Here is a 20,001-nt window from a genome sequence, read left to right on the forward strand (position 1 = left end):
GAAGGAGGAGAGGGGGAGGTGGCTAGGGAGTGGAGAGAGGAGGGGGAGGAAGGAGAGAGAATGGAAGATCTCTCTTCCTGTTTTTTTGAATTGAGATGTAAGTGACCTATAACATTATGTAAGTTTAAGGTTACAGCATACTGATGTGATGCATTCATAGGGCAATATGATGGCCACTGGAGCACCAGCTAACACCTCTCCTGCCTCGCGTAATTTCCATTTCTTCTAGTGATGGGAACACTTAAGATCTAGTTTCTTAGCAAGTTTAATTTTTATAATTGTGGGGTTTTTTGGGGGGGGAGTCTGTAATCCCTGTACTGTGTATTAATTACATCTTCAGGGCTGATTTATCTACAGGCTGCAAGTATGCACCCTCGAACAACCTTCAGACAACACCTCTGCCATTTCCCACCCCCAACCTTTGTAACCACCAACCACATCCACTGTCTGTCTTCTCAAGTTCGGTTGTTTGTTTTAGGTCCCACATTTAAGGAATATCATATAGTATTTGTTTTTCTGTGTACGACTTACCTCACTTAACATAATGTCCTCAGGATCCATCCCTGTTGTTGCAAATGGCAGGATATGATTTTTTTCTTACGGCTGAGTAGTATTCCATTTGTGTGTGTGTGTGTGTGTGTGTGTGTGTGTGTGTGTGTGTCTTCTTTATCCATTCACCCATCCTTGGAACTTATGTTGTTTCTGTATCTTGGCTACTGTGAATAATTCTGCCGTCAACATGGGAGTGCAGATACAGCTTTCATAACCTGTTGTCATTTCCTTTGGGTACATACCCACAAGTGGGATTGCTGAGCTGTGTGGTAATTCTATTGTTAATTTCTTGAGGAACCTCCATACTGTTCTCTAAAGTGGCTGGGCCAGTTTACAATGCAAGTAGCAGTGAACAAGTGCTCCCTTTTCTCTGCATCCTCACCGATACTTGGTATCTCTTGTTTTCTTGATCGTGATTCTGACAGGCATAAGGTGACATCTCGTTGTGGTTTTGATTTGCATTTCCCTAATGGTGAGTGATGTTGAGCATCTTTCCACGTACCTGTTGGCCGTCTAGATGTCTTCTTCAAAAAATGCCCATTTAGCTCATCTGCTCATGGTTGAATCGGATTGTTGGCTTTTCTTGTTATTGAGTTGTATGAGTTCTTTGTAAATGTTGAATCTTAACTCTTATCTGATACATGGTTTGCAAATATTCTCTCCCATTGTTTAGGTTACCTTTTTATTTTGTTGTTTCTTTTGTAGTGCAGAAGCATTTAGGTTTGATGTAGCCCCCTTGTTGATTTAGTCCTTAGTTGTTTGTCCATTTGGAGTCATGTCAAAAAAATCACTGCCAAGACCAATGTCAATGAGCTTGTATATGTTTTTTCCAGGAATTTTATAGTATTAGGTCTTCCATTTAAGTTTCTGGTCCATTTTGAGTTAATTTTTGTGAGTATTGTAAGATAGGGGTCCAATTTCATTTTTCTCCATGTAGTTAACCAGTTTTCCCAACACCGTTTGTTGAAGAGACTGTTCTTTCCCCATTGGATGTTCTTGGGCCTTATCAAGTACTAACTAACCGTACACATGACTTAATTCTGAGCTGTCTGTTCTGCTCCGTGTATCTGTGTATCTGTTTTTGTGCCAGTACCATATTGCTTTAATTACTACAGCTTTGTAGTGTAGTGTGAAATCAGGGAGCGTGATGCTTCCACCTTTGTTCTTTCTCATGATGGCTTTGGCTATTTGGGGCCTTTTGTGGTTCAATACCAATTTTAAGATTGTTTATTCTATTCCTGTGAAAAATGCCTTGGCGATTTGATAGGGATGGCACTGAACTTACAGCTGGCTTTGGGTAGCATGGACTTTTAATAATATTAACTCTTCCAATCCATGAGCCATTTGTTTGTGTCTTCTTTGATTTCTTTCAACCGCGCCTTGTAGTTTTCTTGTAAGGATCTTTCACTTCCTTGGTTAAATTTATTCCTAGGCATTTCATTGTTTTTAATGCGATTGTAAATGGGATAGTTTTCTCTGTTTTTTTCAGCTATTTCTTTGTCAGTATATTGAAATGCAACTTGTTTCTGTGTATTGATTTTACATCCTGCAACTTCACTGAATGCATTGATCAGATTGAGTAGTTTTTTAGTTGAGTCTTTGGGGTTTTCAATATATAAGATCATATCATTTGCAAATAGTGACATTTTTACATCGTCCTTTCCAGTTGGAATGCCTTTGACTTCTTTGTCTTACCTGATTGCTCTAGACGGGACTTCTAGTACTGTGTTGAATGGGAGTGGTGACAGCGATCATCTTGAGGTCTCCTTCTGTGTCAATATTTTATTCAAGTTTTATTTTAAGTGATGATAATTAAAGCACTTGAAGGGGAGTCTAACTCCAAACAAAAGGGAAGACGACAATGAAACCAGTAAGCTTCTAAACTGCCGAGTGGTGACCGTGCAGCGGAAGTCAGATTTAGATCCCAGGGATTGTCACCATGTGACTGCAGCGACAGACACTCTTCCCAGCTTGCAGTTGGAGCTCTTGGGGCGAGGGCAGCAAACCAGCAAGAGAGAGGATTAAGTCCTGAATCGTCGCCTTCATCGCACCCACCCTCTCTATCCCAAAATGGCATAGAAGAAACTCGACTGTACCCCACGGACTGCTTTGGTGTCAAGGAGGTGATGGAGTAGGGTAGAAAGAGGTCATGAAGATTCTTCCTAGAAACCCCTTTCAGATGAGTTTGTGCACAGCATCAAACAAGGAGCCTCTCCTCATTCGGGCGGGAAACCCAGCTTTGAGTCTCAGAAAGTCACAATTTCATTCATGTACTCGATATGGATTTACAAAGTGCCTTCGTACTTTGTGAGTTCCCCCTAAGACTACAGGTGAAAGGATGTTTTTGGAATCAGATTTCTTATGTACCTTTGAAATGGTAACACCTTCAAGCTGAATCATCTTTAACTTTGGAGGTCTAACATGGTGTTCGGCAAAATCGCATCCAGATGTGCAATATTAAAAGGCACGCTAAGTTCCGAAGTTAGCTATGCTGCAAAATAATTTTAAATCAAACAATTGTATGGTATTCATTTATGCTGGAAGTTCCAGTCCCAGACCAAGCTGGTGGCCCGGCATTGATGTTCTTGCTGTCTGGCAGAGCTGACGACATTGGTTTGATACCCGGCTTCACAATCTGGATGTACCCTGGACCCATCAGGCTGGAGCCATTCCCTTTCACCAGGAAGCAGGTTTCAGGGTCGATCTGATACTTGGCTGGTATTCCAAAGTGAGTGTCACTGTTTCCTGCTGTCCAACTTCTTGTTCACCTTCTGGCAAACAGAGCCTCCAGACCCTGTCCTGTCATTAACGTTGATGCAAGGCTGGAATTCTTCAGTCCTGTAGCCAACTGCAAAGTTGCTCTGGGTCCCTTGGGAATTTATGGTCTCAAGATTTGTCTGATGGCCAGCCAGCCAACCCTGGTAACTCAGCACACAGCACCCTGGATTGAAGGCCTGGTGATGTCGAAATCCAGGCTGATGTGCTCCTGCCTGTATCCTGCCTCAAATTTATCATCTCCACAGCCTCCGCCCAGTGTAGGTGATCTCCCACGGTAATGTTGGTGCCTAGCGTGTGGTCAGATTCCATTTCTCCACAAATGTCAGACCATATTTAGTCCATCTGTACTTGGTTTCCAGATTGCCTGTCACTTCGGTGGCCTCAGGGTTGGCTGAGCCTGAGCCGGTAGATTCCAGGCCATTCTCAGATTTTGTTTTCAGATCTGTTTTTTTTTTTTTTTCAAAGGTAAATCCATAGCCCTTGGTGAAGACGATCCTGGCAGATTTGCCAAGACGTGCATACACGGGAGGCACAGCCGTCTTTTGCTTACGGGCAGCTGGGGCGGCAGGGGGCGGGGCTTCAGTGCCTGTCTATTTTTCTTGTGTGAGTTTTATAAATTGTCTTTTAAGGAATTTGATGCATTTATATGGGAGATTAAATTTAGGGCCATAGAGTTGTTCATAGTATTCCTTTGTCATCCTTTTAACGTCCACAGGATCAGTAGTGATGGCCCTTCTTTTATTTTTGATAATAGTAATTTGCCTCTTTGCTTTTTTTTTTTTTTTTTAAGTAGCTTGGCTAGAAGTTTGTCAATTTTATCAATCTTTTCAAAGAATTAGCTTTTGGAGCACCTGGGTGGCTCAGTCGGTTAAGTGTCCAACTTCAGCTCAGGTCATGATCTCACAGCTTGTGAGTTCAAGCCCCAGGTCAGGTTCTGTGCCAACAGCTCGGAGCCTGGAGCCTGCTTCGGATTCTGTGCCTCCACTCTCTCGCTCTCTGCCCCTCCCTTGCTTGCGCTCTGTCTCTCCCTTTCTCAAAAATAAATAAATTTTTAAAAAAGTATTAGGTATTTAAAAAAAAACAACAACCAGCTTTTGGTTTCGTTGACTTTCTTTGTTGATTGTCTCTGTTCAATTTCATAAATTTTTGCTGTAATTTTGTAATTCCTCTTCTTCTTTATTACTTTGGATTTAATTTTCTCTTCTCTTTCCAGTTTTCTAAGGTGGAAGCTTAGATGATTGATTTAGAACTTTCATCTTTTCTAGCGTATGCTTTCAACAATATAAACTTTCCTCCAAGCACTATTTTCCCTACATCCCACAAATTTTGATAAGTTGTGTTTTATTTAGTTGAAAATATTAAAAAGAATTTGTCTTGACACTGCTATGACCCATGTGTCACTGAGTTTTTTCATCACTAAGCATTTGGGGATTTTCCAGCTCTCCTTCTGTTACTGATTTCTAGTTTGTTCCACTGCGGTCAGAAAGCAAACGTGTATGTTTCATGACTCAGAATGTGGTCTGTCTTGGTGCATGTTCTATGTGAGCCTGAGAAGGATATATATTCTGCTGTTGGTAAAGAATTCTTTAAATGTCAATTAGGTACAGTTGATTGATGGTGTTGTTCAGTTCAACCATGTCCTCATTGGTTTTTTGCCCACTGATCTGTCCATTACTGACAGCGGCATGCAGGTGTCTCAAAGATCAGTAGTGGACTCATTCATTTCTTTTAGTTCTATTAGTTTCTGCTTCATGTATTTTGACTCTCTGTTTTTAGGTACACACACATTAAAGATTATTGTGTCTTCTTGGAGAATTGACCACTTGGTCATCATAGAATGAATGCCCTTCTTTATCCTGATAATTTGACTTGCTCTGATGTCTGCTTTGTCTGAAATTATTACTACAGTTTTCTTTCGGTGAGTGTTAGCATGGTTTATCTTTATCCACCCCTTCACTTTTATTTTATCTGTGTCTTTGTATTTAGAATAGGTTTCTTGTAGACAGCATGTAGTTGGGCCTTATTTTTTAATCCAATTCAATAGCCTCTGTATTTTTTTTTTTGGTATGTTTTGACCGTTGATGTTTAAAAGAGTAATTTATGGGGCACCTGGGTGGCTCAGTTGGTTGAGAGTCCGACTTGGGCTCAGGTCATGATCTCCCGGTTCATGGGTTCAAGCCCTGCATCGGGCTCTGTGCTGACAGCTCGGAGCCTGGAACCTGCTTCACATTCTGTGTCTCCCTCTCTCTCTGCCCCTGCCACCCCTCCCCCACACTCTGTCTCTCTCTTTCTCAAAAACAAATGTTAAAAAATTTTTTTAGAAAGGATAATTTAAATAGTTTGATTAATATTGACCATATTTGTTTTCATTTGTTGCTTTTGTTCTTTGTTCCTTTGTCTTCCACTTTTTTCCTGCATTCTCTAGTTTTAATGGAACGCTTATATGATTTAATTGTCCTTCTCAGCATATCAATTGTTCTTCTTTTATTACTTTTCTTAGTGGTTGCCCTTGAGTTTTCAATGTGCGTTTACAACTAAGCCACATCGACTGTCAAATAAGACTGTGCTATTTCATGAGTAGTGCAAGGACCTTACACGGAGTCTCCCACCCCCTCCCCCCATCCTTTATAACATTTCTGCCATTCATTTCACTGAGCAGCAAACTATAGTCACCAAATTTGGTGCTGCTATCATTATTTTGAACAAACTGTACTCTCTTATATCAATTAAGAATAAGAAAAATAAAATATTATATTTTTACCTTCATTTATATTTTCTGTAACACTCTTCCTTTCTTTATGTAGATCTGAGCTTTTGACCTATATTTTTCTTTTTTTCTGATGATCCTCTTTTAATGCTTCTTGCAAGGCAGGTCTATTGCTACCAAATTCCCTCAAGTTTTGTTTGAGAAGATCCATATTTCTCCTTTATTTTTGAAGGGTAGTTTTGCTGAATACAGAATTCTAGGTTGGTGTGTTTTTTCTTTAACCCTTTAAATATTTTACTCCTCTCTATCGCTTGCATGGTTTCTGAAGGGAAGTCCAGTGTCATTCTTTCTCTTGCTTTTCTGTGTGTAAGGTGTTCCCCCACCCCCTTTCAGCTTCTTCCAACATTTTTTCTTTGTCTTTGACTTTCTGCAGTTTGAATATGATATGCCTAGGTGTCGATTTTTTAAGGTATATATCCTGCTTGATGGACTGTTAGCTTTCTGGATTTGTGGTTTGGTGTCTGTCCTTAATTTTGGAGAATTCTGTCACCAAGGCTTCAGTATTTTTTCTGTTCTTCCTTGCTCCCATTCTCCTCTTCTGGTGTTTCCATCATAGGTATGGTTTACCTCTTGTAATTATCCCACAGATCTTGGATAGGCCATTCCATCCTGTTATTAGTTTTTTTTTTTTTCTTTTTGCATTGCAGTTTTGGAACTCCCTATTGGCATTTCTTCAAGTTTATTATTGTCTCCTCCTTCATTAGCCACCCCGATCTGTGGATTAACTGTTTTTATAGTGTTGTTTTTGATTTCTACTATTTAAAAAAACTCTTTCTTATAGTTTTCATCTCTACTTTCATTGCCCATTTGTTCTTGCTTGTTGTTCACCATTTTCATTAGAACTCTACGTGCATCAGCTGTGGTTTTGAACTCCCAGTCTGCTCGTTCCAACATCTCTTCCACATGTGAGTCTGGTTCTGACACCTGCTCTGTTTTGCTCCTTCATGTGCCTTGTAATTTTTTGTGGAAAGCTGGACATGTTTTCCCAGGTGAAAGGAATTGCAGTAAATGGGCGTTTGGTGTGGAGCTTATCTGACTTGGAGCCAGGCTGTGCTTCCTGGGTGCTGTGACTGTAGCTGTGAGAGGCTGATGGTTCCTCTGTGTCCTTGTTGTTGTCTCCCCTGTGTATTTTGGTTTCCCTAGAGACTCTTTATTTGTATATTTATTTATTTTTAATTTATTATTATTTTTAAAACGTTTATTTATTTTTGAGAGAGAGAAAGTGCAAGTGGGGGAGGAGCAGAGGGAGAGGGAGACACAGAATATCAAGCAGGCTCCAGGCTGTGAGCTGTCAGCACAGAGCCTGATGCGGGGCTCACACTCACGAGCCGTGAAATCATGACCTGAGCCAAAATTGGACACTCAACCGATTGAGCCACCCAGGGGCCCCTAGAGACCCTTTTTAAATAAAATCTAAAAGATGCAATTCTTCCCATTGTATTCTTTGGTTCTTATACAAGGGAAACATTTTATAGTCCTATGACTAGACCCCAGTCTTTTAGTGAGCCTGTACCCCCCTGGGCCATGACTTCTACAAGTGTTCCTTGGGTTTTTACCCTCTTAGATGTGACAGGCTAAAAGTAACTGATTTGGTGTCGTAGACTCTAAGTCTAAAGTTCTCTTGTCTAGCAAAAGAGCAGATGCAGGATTAAAACAAGAGATGGCTCATGTTTGGGAAAAAGACAAGAGCCCTGAATAAGGGTCCTTGCTCCGTATTTATTCAGATCAGAAGGCTTGCAAACATGATGGGCATGTACAAAGAGGCAAGTAAACTAGGAACATTAACTTGTGGATATGAGGGGGGAAAGAGGATTTTGAAGATATACAGTGTTTGGGGTTTGGGTCAGTATGAAACAAAATCCAGGTGCTGGGCAGATGGGTAGATGGTTGTTAACAGCAGACAGAAGGCACTGTGCCTGTTTATCTTTGCCAGCCTAGGGGATGAGACAGATAGGGGGAATAACCTCAGGGTTAATAAGCCACCTTTTCTTTTGTTAACCATCTCCACTCTGGGCTGCTTTGCCTGCAGTGCAGTGGTCCAAAGTCCAATTCACCAATTTACCTAACCTGGCCCTGTTCTCCTATAAAAGCAGCTTTCTGCTATGGTACTAAATTTGGGGTGCTTTCACCCTGAATATCTAATCTTGTTATTCCTGTGTATTGGGCACCTTTGCGCCGTTTCTATTTCAGGCCTTTGCCTCTCTCTCTCTCTCTATTTTTGGGGGCTTAGCACCCCCTCCCTATTTGGGGGTGCCTTTGCACCTCCCTATTCCTGGCACCTTTGTGCCTCCCTATTCTTGGGGTGTCTTTGCCCTATTCTTGGAGTGCCAATCTGGTTTACCCAAACTCGGGTGTGAGCATTTTATGACTTTGTATGTCTTTATGCCTTGTTAACTCATTGGTGTAAGCCCGGGGGATTCCTAAGCTTACCCCCACAGTTTGGATATTCCCGTTCCTCTGTGGAAGGCTAGAGGTGGCTGTGGTTGTGTGTTTTCTTTCCCCCAGGTGATAGGCTTTGGAAAATCCAATAAGTTAGGCTTTGGTGAAATAGTTTCTTCCCAGGACAGGCTGTGAAAGGACAGGTACCCGGGTGTGTTTCAGAATTGCTACTTTCTCTTCATCCTGCCATAAGCAGGAGGTGATTTTTCTCCGATCCTGGGAAGCTGGTATGGCTCCTGCCCATCTCCCCAAACTTTTTGAGCAGTGCTTTGCCCCATGACCTCAATTCTCTGATGGGCCCAAGAATAGTTGTTGATTTTCAGTTTCTTCTTGTGAAGATAGGAGTGATAGCTTCTAGGTTCATCAGAAACCAGAAATCTTCCCCTGCACTTCTGAAGGACAGTTTGGCTGGATACAGAATTCTTGCTTTTCAGTGTTTAAATTCCAGTACTTTGAGTACATTATCTCACTATCCCATGGCCTTTCTGCTTTCTGATGATACATCAGCTGTTAACCGTCCTTATTGAGGATGTTTTACCCGTGATGAGTCTGTCCTCTCATGCTTCAGGAGTCTCTGTCTCTGGTTTTATGGTATATCTGGTGTGGCTGTCTTTGAATTTATCCTGTTTGGGTCTTGTTGAGCAAATTGGTAGATAAATTCATGTCTTTTATCAAATTTGGGAAATTTTCAGCTATTGTTTCTCATGATAAACTTTTGACCTCTCTCTCTTTCCCCTCCTTCTGAGTCTCAATAGACATATATTGGTGTGCCTGATGGTGTCCTCCAAATAGCTGAGGTTTTGTTAATTTGTATTCATTCTTCTGTTTTTTTCTGTTCCTCAGACTGGATATGCCTAATTGTCTTTCTTATCTTCAAATTTACGGATTCGTTCTTTTGCCTGTTCAAATCTGCTATGGAACTCTTTTGCTGAATCTCTCATTTCAGTTATCGTACTTTTTAGCTCCAGAATTTCCAGTTGGCTTCTTTTCATAATTTCTTTCTCTTTATTGATAGTCTTTATTTGATGGGCCATCATTCCCATACTCTAGTTTTTATCACACAGTGTTTCCTTTATCTCTTTGAGCATATTTAAAATAGCTGATTTTATGCTAGTAATAGTAAGTCCAACATCTGGACTTTTTCAGTGAGTTCTTATTGACTGATTCCTGTCCCTCTGTGTATGGGCCATACTTTCTTGTTTCTTGGCATGCCTCATAATTTTTTGTTGAAAACTTTACATTTTGTATATTATAGCGTGACAGCTTCGCACTCTCCCCCTTCCCCAGGTTTGTTGTTCTTGCTTCTTATTGTAGTAGTGGGTAGTGGTTGTTTAGTGACTTTTCTGAATGAATTTTGTAAATCTGTATTCTTTGTCACGTATGGCCGCTGAACTGTCTGCCCCGTTAGCTTAGTGGTCAGCTAATGATTTAGCAGAGATTCTTTAAATGACCAGGACAGAAAACAAACAACCCCCCCCCCCCGCCAACTCCCAGTGTTTGCTGAGGGGCTGGTGTTGGGGCATAGCATCAACACTTAGCTTTCCCAGAGCCTCAGGGTCAGCCACAGGTGAGAGTTTACAATCTCTCCTGAGCCTGTATGTAGCCTTGGGCATGCATGTGGTCTTCTAGATTCCCAGAAATATGTGGGAGCTTTTCATAGCCCTTAGTCCCCAAAGCTCCTTATTCCCTAGTCTTTATGCCCTGCCGTTTTGGCCAATGTATTTGTGATCCATTAGCCACTGCCTCATGCATCAGTGACTAAAACATATGCCTGGAAAGGTTTTCAACAAGTGACTCTCAGATAGCAGCTTTATCATTAGGCCAGAAACCCAAGCCCTCTGAGCATGTCTTCCAAGAAATCTCCATACAGATCAAATAATGGCAATTCTTTTCAAGTAAGGTCCATTCTGCCCCCTCTGGTGCCCATCCCAGGATGTACTCTGTTATTTTATTTTATTTTATTTTTTAAAAATTTATTCTTTTTTTAAAAGATTTATTCACCTTTGAAAGAGAGAGACAGAATGCGAATGGGGAAGGGGCAGAGACAGAGGGAGACACAGAATCTGAAGCAGGCTCCAGGCTCCAAGCCGTCAGCATGGAGCCTGATGCGGGGCTCAAACTCACAGACTGCGAGATCATGACCTGAGACGAAGTCGGCCACCCAACTGACTGAGCCACCCAGGCGCCCCTCTGTTATTTTAAAGGCTAACACTCATTTGAGTCCTGCAGTACTTACCCTGCGGGGCTCGGGTAAGTTGAAATGTTGCTTACAGAGATTCAGGCATTTTTCTGGAATGAATGCCCCCCAGGTTACCACAAGGTTTGGGGCAGATTCCAGAGTTCCAGAGGAGTTTATTCTGCCTCTTTTTTGTTCCATTGATTTTTATGCAGATGTGGATTTGTGGAGTTCCTTACCCTAACAATTTTTGCTTTCATCACTCAGGAATGAGTTTCTTAAGAGAGACTGTGTTCTGTATTTTATTAATTTACATACTGAGCAAATGTTTGGTCACAGGATAGATGTTTGCTACATACTTGTTGCATAAATGAACTCATGGATCAGTAGGAATTGAAAACAGAGACGTTGAGAAGCTTGGCCGTGACTGGAAGTAGGTATGCGGTGCCTAGGAGGGTGAGTAGTTTTGAGAGAAGCTTTTTGTTTGTTTTTAATTGAACACGTTTATAGGATGTGGGGAGGAAACCACTGAAGAGGGAACATTAAAAAAGTCTCTCTTTACTACGTGACTGTGTTCACCATCTTTGTTCTTGGCAATGGTGTGACTCTGGCGCTAAGTCAGTCTGTGGTTCACTTCATCCTGAGCTCTTTCCTTTCACATTGTTTGCTTAGTGTCCCTACAGTAGATATTTATGGGTAAATAGATTCTTTTTTACAATGCTTTTTAAAGATAGAATTCACATACCATAAAATTTCACTCGTTTTAAGTGTATGCTCCAGTGATTTTTAGTTTATTTATAGAGTTGTGCAACTATCACCACTATTACCCAATTTTAGAACATTTCCACCGCCTCAGAAGAGTCCCTTGTGGCCACATGTAGTCCTCCCCACCCCTTCACCCCTAGTCTTTGGCGAGCATGGATTCACTTTCCGTGCTTGTGGAGTTCAGGTTTTGTGCTCACCGTGGGGGCTCGAGTGTGGCTTGATGGTCCTTCCCAGGCAGAGCCGAGACCCCCACCCACCCTGTGGGCTCCTACCACAAGCCAGGTTAGCTGGGAAACCTCAGTGGACTCTTCTCAACAAGGATGCTTGCTAGAATAAAGCCCATTTCCCCAAGTCAACCAACATACACCGTAAATTAGCTTTACCTCTTCCCCTTCTACAGTGACCCTAGCTACAGAGCATTCTTGGGAAAATTGAGAAAATAGTCCCTTCAGACCACATGTCTGTAGGCTAATTGTATTGTGGAATCCTGACTGAGAAAGGCCGTAATGAGAAAGCTTGGGAAATGGGATCAGGCTTCCAGAGACTTCCGAATGAGGCGTTACTTCCATGCCTAGCTGTTGTGTGGAGCTAAGGATGCAGGATTCCTGTCCTGGAGGAGCTGATAGCCCATAGGGGTTGCTGATGCCAGGCTCACGTGACACCTCAGAGAGGAAGATAACGGATCCCCAGGTGGCAAGAGGATCGTCCCCTTCCTCATTGGCTCACTGAGAGGAGAGAAAGTTAAGCTGGCTTGGGGAGGGGGGGTGCTGGGCAGATGTTTCCCCAATCTGTATTCTTCTGGGGAAGAATGTCTTAAATTTCTCCCAACAATGTTTTCAAGGAAGCCACAGACCAGCATCTTATTATGCAGGAGAGGTGTCAAGCTGGGTTGGGTCTCATCTTCAGTGGTAGCGACCTTGTTCAGGAAGCGGACCTCTGGAGGGTCTTGGACTCCTTGGGGAACTGCTGGAAACACCAGTGTGTTTAGTCAAATATACAGGAATATGCATAACATGGAGTGATCTCAAGCACACGTGAAAAGACATCACAAAATACCCACAAGGCATTTGACTAAATATCCTGCTAGGTCTGGTGTTTCTTTCTTTCTTTCTTTTTTTAATGTTTATTTATTTTTGAGAGAGAGAGAGAGAGCGCGCAAGTGCAGAAGCAGGGGAGGGGCAGAGAGAGAGAGAGAATCTGAAGCAGGCTCCAGGCTCTGAGCCATCAGCACAGAGCCCAACGCCGGGCTTGAACTCACAAGCTGTGAGATCATGACCTGAGCCGAAGTTGGATGCTTAAACCGACTGAGCCACCCAGGCACGCTGGGTCTGGCTTTTCTGTCATTTGCTGCCAGCTCTTGCTGGACAGTTGACACCAGGTTGCAGATTTTAGGAAAAGTTTTTAGGATAAAAATTCAAAATTGGGAAAATGCTGTCCAAAATTTTTGTGCACATATGAAGTGGTCAAAGATGGCACCATTTTCCCCTTGTTGGGGCAGGGAGAGCGGGCATTGTTTGAAAACTGCTCACTGCAGTGTAGGAGCTCTCCTTCTGTATCCACTGCCTGCAGGCCATTCTTCTTCCTTTTCCGTGGGAGGGGGCTGTGTCCTGGCCTCTTGTTGCCTCGCTCTGTGATGGGGAAGCAGAGGGGGAAACCCAGTCGGCTGAGAGTTCTAGACCCAGTTGGTGCATCGTCGCCTGATGACTTTGGGCAAGCCAAAGATCTCTTTTGCTTTATTTTCCTTATCTGCAAAATAGAAATGATAATATTCCCTTGCTGATGTCACAGTATTTTTCCCATGAAAATCAAGTGAAGGAAGTCATTAATGTGTGAATATAAACGGTAATTACTTGTTTTGCTTGAAGATGATGCCCTCACTGTCCAGTCTCTCCCTAGGCCATAAGGTGAAGGATTCCCTGTAATAGCTGCCTCCATGATGGTCCCCAGGGATCCCGCCTTGTGGGATTCGTGCCCTGCGTGCTTGTCATCACACAGTTGTATAGTGTATTGTTCTATGTGGCCAGTAGGATGTGGCAGGAGTGGTGTCGTATCACTTGAGATTAGGCTATAAAAGATCACTGGTGATCACTTATTCTGGGAAAGCCAGCCACCTTGTCACCATCTGCTATCCTGTGGAGAATTCCACATGATGAGGCCTCTGGCTGGTAGCCATCTGATTGAACTTCGGAGTGGCTGTTTCCTAGAAGTAGACCCTCCAGCCGTTCAAGGCCTCCGATGACCGCAGCCCTGGCCGAGAGACCCTAAGTCAAAGAGACCCCGCTGAGTCGTTCCAAGACTCCTGACTCTCAGAGACGACTTTGTGAGTTGCTAGCATCTGGTTTCAGCCACTCCGTTCTGGGGTAAGTTGTTATGCTGCGATAGGTAACTAATACGTTCCTCAAATAGAAACGTGTATGCATTTGCCCACAGAATCCGTGCTGGTCACATGGAGGGTAAGTGAAAGCAAGGGAGGGAGTGGCTGGAAGGCAGAGCATAGACATCGTAGACGTGCACGTGAAGCTTTCTTCCCCACTGAGGCCGCGTGTCCTGCACAGATGCCGAGAGCAACCCCACAAGCACCCTCTCCCCAACTTTCGTGACCCGCCAGCAGGCGTGTTTCCGGGCCTGAAGGCCAGAGCCATGGTTTCAAATGAGCCCTGCCTCGCACCTCTCCTGAGCGACATGGCCCCGCGTGCGACCCTCAGCCTGTGGAGGGATAGGCGACTTCAGAAGCCGAAATCGAAAAGGCATAATCTCACTGTGAGGAGGTCATCCTGTCTTCCCGGGGACCTCCATCCACGCCTTCCTGTGTCTGCGCGTGCTCTTCTTCCCTCCCTGAACCGGGTCCTGGTTGCCGCCCTGGGGTGGCCCGAGGAGTGGCTGTTACGGGGACCTGTGCGGCTGTGGGGCCGTGGGCCGAGGCGGCTGTCTCTGTGTCGGGCCACGGGACGTGCAGCTGGAGGTCAGGGCCTTTCATCGGCGAGCTGGACACACGCCTCTGGCGCAGGAGTCAGGCCTGCTGACGGGGTGCGGGGGGAGAGGGCAGCAGCGGGTGCCCGTGGGGTGAGCCACCAGGCGAGGGCCGTGAGTGAGGGACACGCGGCTGCCGCAGGCAGGCCTGTCTGCGGCGCCCTGACCAGAAATGTGCGGGAGAGGGGGCTTCTGGGAGAGGTCGGGCCGGGCCGTCGCCTCCCTGGGAAGCCACCGCACCTGTCCCCCAACACCTTGCCCACTCAGGGCCAGGTAAAACGAGCCCGCTACAAATCACTTTGTCGTTACTCCTGCTAAGAGCGGTAGTCGAAGTTGTTACTCCTACTGAGAGTGGTACTCAAAGGTTTGGTGTCAGGCCAGTTTTCTGTTCATGAAGATTATCGAGGGTCCCACCGATTTTTGTTCATGCAGGTTATGGCTATAGATATTTGTCATTTTAAAAATTCGGCGCGCCTGGGTGGCTCGGTCGGTTAAGTGGCCGACTTCGGCTCAGGTCACGGTGTCACACTCCGTGAGTTCGAGCCCCGCGTCGGGCTCTGTGCTGACTGCTCAGAGCCTGGAGCCTGTTTCAGATTCTGTGTCTCCCTCTCTCTCTGCCCCTCCCCCGTTCATGCTCTGTCTCTCTCTGTCTCAAAAATAAATAAACGTTAAAAAAAAAAATTAAAAAAAATTAAAGAAATGGACGTATATTAACTTATGTATAAATAAGAATGATAAACTATTATGTGCTAAAATAGATGACATCTTTTAACAAAAATAACTAATTTAATAAAAATAAAAAAATTTGGTGAGAAAGAGGGACATCATTTTACATTTGCAAATATTTTTAACGCCTGCCTATTAAAGGTCCTTCAGTGCCTGTTCGTTAAGAATCTCCTTCTGCCTTCAGTGATACTCCCCGTCGTGTGACCTCTGTCGTGATACCCCTCATTGTGTGGCCTCTGTCGTGATACCCCTCGTCGTGTGACCTCTGGAGAGTTCCCCTGTACACATAAGAGAGCGAGAGGGAGAAAGTGATTAGGAAAACAGCTGTGACTTCACAGAGCCCCCAGAAGGGGGCAGCGCAGGAGTCCGGGCGTGGATGCCGCCCTCCATGTGCCCAGACAGAAGCCTGTCCTGGAGCGGCGTGCATGGCCTTGGAAGGGGCCAGCCTTGCAGGCAGCCTCACTGAGTTCCAGGACCGGCTTCGACACACCCCCAAAGTCGTGCACGGCTGGGAGACGTGGCCTCGGTGTGGACATTTCCCCATTTTGGCGCCTCACCCACCCCTGCCATGTCCACCGGGTGGACCTGAAACCACGTCCCGCACCGCTGGCCTGCTTATCACTGCGGCTGCCACGTGGCTCTGTCTTTCACGTGCTGTTACTTTCTGGGTTGATTATAAGGCAAAACTCTTCTCCCGGGAGGTATATTTGTCAAGAAACCGACTGCTGCTCAAAATAATGATGTGAATTCTTATAATATCCTTTTTATAAATCAAAGCCTTTATTTGGAAAAAGAGTCCTCTAAAAGAGCCACATTTTCTTTTCACCCTGGCCCTCAGCACAGTTTTGAGAAATGTTTTGGAGAAGTACCAGCTTGTGATACCAACTGCCCAGACATTGTTTGGACACGGGCGCATTTTTATGGTCGTTGCCCTGTCACTGAACCTTTATGGAATGAAGATGATGGCATGGCCAAAATTTTCCTTAAAGTCAGGTTTCAAAATACGACATGATTTTCTCTAAATACGAATCAAAGTTACAAGCACTTTCTGTATCTTGTCTTTTTGTGTTCTAAAACTGCTGCCTACTGCTCGTACCCAAACTGGATAATGCCGGATACTAAGAAGTCACCTGCGAACGTACTACCCAGACACGGTAGCGAATGTCCTCCCGATCACTTTTCTAAGCCTGTGTCTGCACATGCATATATATGCTTAGTATCATGCATGCATTTACATCTGTACGACTCTGAAACAAAGTGGGGTACCCACTCTGAGCTCTCAGAGAGCTGAGGCTCCCTTGCTCATCAGGCCCTTCCAGGAGGGAGCAGAAGGTGCCTGGACACAAAGTAGCTTGGAGTCCCGATAGTCGGGGAAGGGCAATGGGGTCAGGTGGGGTGTGGGACTTCAGGCATCGCTGACTCCCCATGCGGAGAGGAGAGACGTGTGCCCACCTCAGCTGCTGGCGAGAGGCATGGCACGGCCGGGAGCTCAGCCTCAGAGAAGGGGTGGGTCTCGGAGGGCAGGAGTGGCCGGGAGGCAGGGCTGGGCAGAGGGAACCTGGCATGCCCTCCTCTGTAGGTGCTCCCCTTTAGAAAGGAAGAAGGAGCAGTGGGGAGACGGGGAAAACGCACATGAGCAACTGGGAATGTGCGCGTGTATATGTGTGGTGTGCATGTGTGTTCCTGTGTGTGTACTTGTGCGTGCACTGTAAGGAATGGCTTGTGTGGCTGTGTAGACCTGCAGCCGCAGACCCGGGAGCTGGTGGTGTGGGTCGGAACCCGAGCGGGAGGCCCTAGAGCGCGAGCACAGCAGGTGCACATTCTGATCCTGGGGCAGAGAGACCGGGTCCCGCTCAGCAGCCAGGAGGAGAGGGGTCACTCCCCTTTCTGCCGTATTTATGCCTCAGTGCACTGGACGAGGCCCACCCTCACCACTTTACCCAGTGCAGATTCAGGTGTGAACCCCCTGGGGGTGGGCATCGTGTTTAACCACGTACCTGGGCATCTGCGGTCCAGTCCAGTTGACATATAAGATGCACCATCACGCCCCAGGAGTGCGACGGATTCCCCCCGCCCCAGGCACAGCCCAGAGCTTGTCCTGGTCGGCTGCTCCTGCAGACCCCCGTCCTGGTCTAGAACTGGCGTCACGGGAGCCTGAGTCCAGGTGGGGGTAGGAGGAGCACCCCGCGGGCTGGTGCCTGGAGTGGAGACCGAGGCTGAGAAGGACAGTCACGGCTGGACCGTCTGTGAGGCTCCCTGTGCCCTCTGGATCAAATCCACACTCCTCCCCGGGGCTCCCCGCACTTGGCGGCTCCCCCCACCACTGCTCCTTTGTCTTTTCATTTGTCCGTGGATGAACAACTTAGGCTGTTCCTGCATTGGACGGTGGCTGCAAGTACATAGAGCACAGGTTCCCCTCCAGATCCTGTTTTCACTTCCTGTGGGTTGTACCCAGAATGGGATTACTGGATGTGGGGTAGTTCTATTTTTAACTTTCTGAGGAATTTCCAAACTATTCTCCTGAGCGGCTGCACCAGTTTGCATTCCCACCAACAGTGCATGAGGGTCCCTTTTTCTCCACGTCCTCGCCAACATCTGTTGTCTCCTGAGTTGTTAATGTTAGCCGTTCTGACAGGTGTGAGGTGGTATCTCATCGTGGTTTTGAATTGTATTTCCCTGATGATGAGTCATGTTGAGCATCTTTTCATGTGTCCGTTGGCCATCTGGATGTCTTCTTTGGAGAAAATGTCTATTCAGTACCTGTTTTAAATCAGATTTTTTTTTTTTTTTTGCCATTGAGTTATGTGAGTTCTTTATATATTTTGGATATTAACCCATTCTCAGATATATGATTTGCAGATGTCTTCTCCCATTCTATAGTTGGCCTTTTAATTTTGTTGATGGCTTCCTTTGCTTTGCAGAAGCTTTTTAAGTTTGATGTGGTCCCACATGCTTATTTTTGTTTTTGTTGCTTTTGTATTTGATGTCGAATCCAAAAAATCATTGTCAAGAGGCTTACTTCCTACATTTCCTTCTAGAAGTTTTATGGTTTTAGGTCTTATGTTCAAATATTTAATTAATTTTAGTTGGCTTTTGTGTTTATGATATAAATAGGGGTCTGGTTCCATTTGTATGCATGTGGATGTCCAGTCTCCCCCAACACCATTTACCGAAGGGATTGTCCCTGCCCGTTGTATGTTTTTGCTCCTTCGTCATAGGTTAAGTGGCCATATAAGCATGGGTGTATTTCTGGGCTCTTGATTCCACTCCATTGGTATGCATGTCTGTTTTTAGGCTAGTACCAAACTGTTTTGATTACCACAGCTTTGTAGTACAGTTTGGAATCAGGAAGTGTGATGCCTCCCGCTTTGCTCTTTGTCCTCAAGATTTCTTTAGCTATTTGGGGTCTTTTGCGCTTCCATACAATTATTAGGAATTTTGATCTTTATACTGTGAGAAATAGTAACGCTTAAAGCAAGGATTGTTCTAAGCAACTGAGATTTTCAGGAAGATGCCTCTGGCTTCAAGGTGGAGAACAGCTCAGTGGGGCTTCCGAAGGGGAGCGTCAGGTGAGTCAGGAAACTGGGGCACATTTCTGAGTGAGAGATGAACCTGGTTTGTGCTGGAGTCGGAGAGGGTCGGGAAGAGACAGCTGACCTGAGACAGTAGGTGTAGACAGAGTTTGCATCCTAGGAGATGAACCACCGAGTTCACATAAACCCCTCTGTAAGGGGAGTGTTATTTTTACAGGGTGAGTGTGTTCATAAATACCGTTTCTCCCTGGAGGGCCGGGCATTGCACGCAGTGCCCTGGACAGAGAGGCTGTTTGTTGACTTGTTCCGGCAAGGACGTCAGCCTCTGTCTTCTGCCCACGAGTGCCTGTAAAACACTGGGAATGAAAAACCTCACTCCAGGGCTCTGTTCAACAGCTCTGGAATCGGTGAGCCTCAGAATCAACGACGAGCATTCCTAGGCCCAGTCTCCAGGGTTTCTGGTTCAGTCAGCGTAGGGGAGAGCCTGACGATTTTCAAATCTTGGGTCTTGATGAGCATCGTAGTGGGGACCATTTACAAAGCACCAGACAGGCACACCGTGAACGTAGATCGCGTTTAACCACGTACCTGGGCATCTGCGGCCCAGTCCAGTTGACATATAAGATGCACCATCGTATGCATCCGTACGTTTTTATGAAGAAGAAACGAAGTTTACGTTCCTGGGGTATGCCACGACTCTTGCTGTGAAGTGGGGTGGATAGCCCGTCCGGTTTGTTCTTGGAGATGCTAGTCAGATACGCAGTGGAAATCTTCAGCAGGAGCCTGGGAGGGACCCCCAGCTCCGCTCCTGCTCCACTGCCCAGCTCTGGCAGATTCCTAGTGGGACCGCACACTGGGTGGCTGTCTGCCTCTCCCCTCCCCCTTCTTCCCCACGGCCTTGGCGCCACACCTGTCCCCAGATGGGGCAGCAGGGTGCTGACGCTCCCGTGTGCACCACTGACTGCTCAGGTTGCACCAGGTGTGGGATTTCCAGAAGGAGGATCCGTGTCTGCTGGCTGTTGGCTGACCTCGCAGACAGCCACAATGTGTCAGGAGGAGGCGTGGGGAGGAGGCGACCTGTCGGAGACCCTGTGATCCGAGTTTTGGGTCCCCCCAGACTCCTTGGCAATAAGCAACGCATGGCTCATTCACACGTTCCACTCCTGAAATTTCCACGGAAAAACGGTTGCGCACAAAAATCTCGTAGTTTCCCAGAGTAGGGATGGGGATGGAGAGGCCGTGGAGCTAGAGGTGAGTCAGCTTCTGCCTGAACCGCAGAGGGGTCAGCCTGCAGG

At 45.6% G+C, this 20,001-nt stretch overlaps 1 pseudogene; it reads right to left on the reverse strand.

Annotated features, from left to right (window-relative positions):
• Positions 1-3,084: 3,084 nt before the first annotated feature.
• On the reverse strand, positions 3,085-3,850 carry LOC124524832 (voltage-dependent anion-selective channel protein 1-like; annotated as a pseudogene).
• Between the last annotated feature and the right edge of the window lie 16,151 nt (positions 3,851-20,001).

This window comes from Lynx rufus, unplaced genomic scaffold (assembly GCF_022079265.1).
Source record: "Lynx rufus isolate CCGP_SWC_20201006 ecotype Redwood Valley unplaced genomic scaffold, mLynRuf1.p SCAF_10, whole genome shotgun sequence".
In the NCBI taxonomy this organism is placed as follows: Eukaryota; Metazoa; Chordata; class Mammalia; order Carnivora; family Felidae; genus Lynx; species Lynx rufus.